The sequence below is a fragment of the Anopheles coustani genome (genome assembly GCF_943734705.1).
Source record: "Anopheles coustani chromosome X unlocalized genomic scaffold, idAnoCousDA_361_x.2 X_unloc_140, whole genome shotgun sequence".
NCBI lineage: Eukaryota > Metazoa > Arthropoda > Insecta > Diptera > Culicidae > Anopheles > Anopheles coustani.
This window is the reverse complement of record NW_026525094.1, coordinates 1-2,500: the sequence shown is the minus strand read 5'-3', so window position 1 is coordinate 2,500 and position 2,500 is coordinate 1. Positions and strand designations below refer to the sequence as shown.

General features: G+C 48.1%; 2 non-coding genes across 2 annotated transcripts in view; both read right to left on the bottom strand.

The window, feature by feature from the left end:
- Positions 1 to 55, bottom strand: part of LOC131270119 (large subunit ribosomal RNA) — a 4,088-nt gene extending 4,033 nt beyond the window's left edge. The window contains exon 1 of the ribosomal RNA XR_009179252.1: positions 1 to 55. This exon is cut by the window's left edge and continues 4,033 nt beyond it. This is a non-coding gene — a ribosomal RNA (large subunit ribosomal RNA).
- Positions 56 to 542: 487 nt separating this feature from the next.
- On the bottom strand, positions 543 to 697 carry LOC131270116 (5.8S ribosomal RNA). The gene has a single exon (XR_009179249.1). It is a non-coding gene; the product is annotated as a 5.8S ribosomal RNA (ribosomal RNA).
- Between the last annotated feature and the right edge of the window lie 1,803 nt (positions 698 to 2,500).

The window sequence follows — 2,500 nt, the reverse complement described above, 5'->3', positions numbered from 1 at the left end:
CCTCCCTTATTAATATGCTTAAATTCAGGGGGTTGTCACACATGAACTGAGGCTTATGTACCTTGCGGTTGTTATCGTCACATCTGGCTTGCGACTACTTTGTTTCAATGTCCAATATGTACCGTTGGACTCGGTTAACGGGCTGTTAGCCCGCGTGTGGTTTAACTCACTGATACCTTCCATTGCCCATACGCTAGTTTGTTTGTGTTCCTTTGGTCAACTTCCATACTTGAATCATTTGTGCTACCGCTGCTGCTTCGACGCTACTTTGACATCTTCGCTTCTATTTAAATAAATAAATAAGCTGAAGCTAGACATCAGTAAACACCACCACAGACACCACAAGCACGCCTTCTCCTCGTACTTCCGCCTCACGCGGGAACACGGACGCTCTAAATACTTCGAATTCCAATGCCAGTATATTGTAAACCACGGGTTCTTTAATGCTAGCGGGTCGTCGCGACCCTAGTTAACATCATGGTGCACGTCTCGTGACGGGTGTCACGGCGTAGTTAAATGTATGCGATACATTTCTCAAATATAAGCGCTCAGTCATCTGTACATCATGGTAGGTTCCCACGACGTGCAATATGCGTTCAACTTATCAATGTTCATGTGTCCTGCAGTTCACATTATGACGCGCAGTTAGCTGCGGTCTTCATCGATCCATGAGCCGAGTGATCCACTGCCGAGGGTGACTAACTTGCGTAAGCCGCCGCTGTGCGCGTATACCCGTTCCCCGTAGGGAGGAGCAAGCCGCCGCTTAGAGACGAAACATAAAGTGTCCTCATTCCACATAGGGCAAGCTGGATGAATCCATTTTACCCAGGACGGCCGAAGCGGCGTGGACCAGGGGAGAACTGAACTTTATGCTTCACACCACAGTAAGTCTTCGTGTCCTCTTCCACATAGGGCAAGCTAGAACTAACTATCTTACCCAGGACTGCCGAAGCAGCGTGGACCAGGGGAGGAACACACTTTTCATGGAAACGTAAGGCATCCATGACTGCCATAACGTAAGCCGCCGCTGTGCGCGTATACCCGTTCCCGTAGGGAGGAGCAAGCCGCCGCTTAGAGACGAAACATAAAGTGTCCTCATTCCACATAGGGCAAGCTGGATGAATCCATTTTACCCAGGACGGCCGAAGCGGCGTGGACCAGGGGAGAACTGAACTTTATGCTTCACACCACAGTAAGTCTTCGTGTCCTCTTCCACATAGGGCAAGCTAGAACTAACTATCTTACCCAGGACTGCCGAAGCAGCGTGGACCAGGGGAGGAACACACTTTTCATAGAAACGTAAGGCATCCATGACTGCCATAGTGCGTAAGCCGCCGCTGTGCGCGTAAACCCGTTCCCCGTAGGGAGGAGTCAAGCCGCCGCTTAGAGACGAAGTATTAAGTGTCCTCTTCCACATAGGGCAAGCTAGAATGAACTATCTTACCCAGGACCGCCGAAGCAGCGTGGACCAGGGGAGAACTGAACTTTATACTTCACACCACAGTATTGAGTAATGTGCCCTCTTCCACATAGGGCAAGCTGGAATGTTCCATTTTACCCAGGACGGCCGAAGCGGCGTGGACCAGTGGAGGACTACACAATCATGAGGTTTGATATCGACTTGTGTGTTTCAATAGGATACCGATGGTATGGTTTGAACCGATTTGATTTAGCCATTCTGAAGTCATCACTTGGTTGAAGCGCTGAACTAGGGAGGCATCGTTTACATATATATTGGTTTTCGCATGCTCTACTAGGTTAATGTCATGAGGTTGGCTATCGAGCATGCCCAAGTGATGACTTGATTGTGTGCTTGCTTGAATTCTTCACATTTCATACCATCGGTTAGTTGTCGAATCATTCCTCGATCATAACCTTCGTTCTTGGTTCATGTATGCTCTCTTCCACATAGGGCAAGCTAGAATTAACTATCTTACCCAGGACCGCCGAAGCAGCGTGGACCAGGGGAGAACTATACTTTGTCTTGTATGCCCTCTTCCACATAGGGCAAGCTAGAACTAACTATCTTACCCAGGACCGCCGAAGCAGCGTGGACCAGTGGAGGACTATACTTTGTTCATAACACCACAGTATTGAGTAATGTGCCCTCTTCCACATAGGGCAAGCTAGAATGAACTATCTTACCCAGGACCGCCGGAGCAGTGTGGACCAGTGGAGGACTACACAATCATGAGGTTTGATATCGACTTGTGTGTTTCAATAGGGTACCGATGGTATGTTTTGAACCGATTTGATTTAGCCATTCTGAAGTCATCACTTGGTTGAAGCGCTGAACTAGGGAGGGGCATCGTTTACATATATATTGGTTTTCGCATGCTCTACTAGGTTAATGTCATAGGGTTGGCTATCGAGCATGCCCAAGTGATGACTTGATTGTGTGCTTGCTTGAATTCTTCACATTTCATACCATCGGTTAGTTGTCGAATCATTCCTCGATCATAACCTTCGTTCTTGGTTCATATATGCCCTCTTCCACATA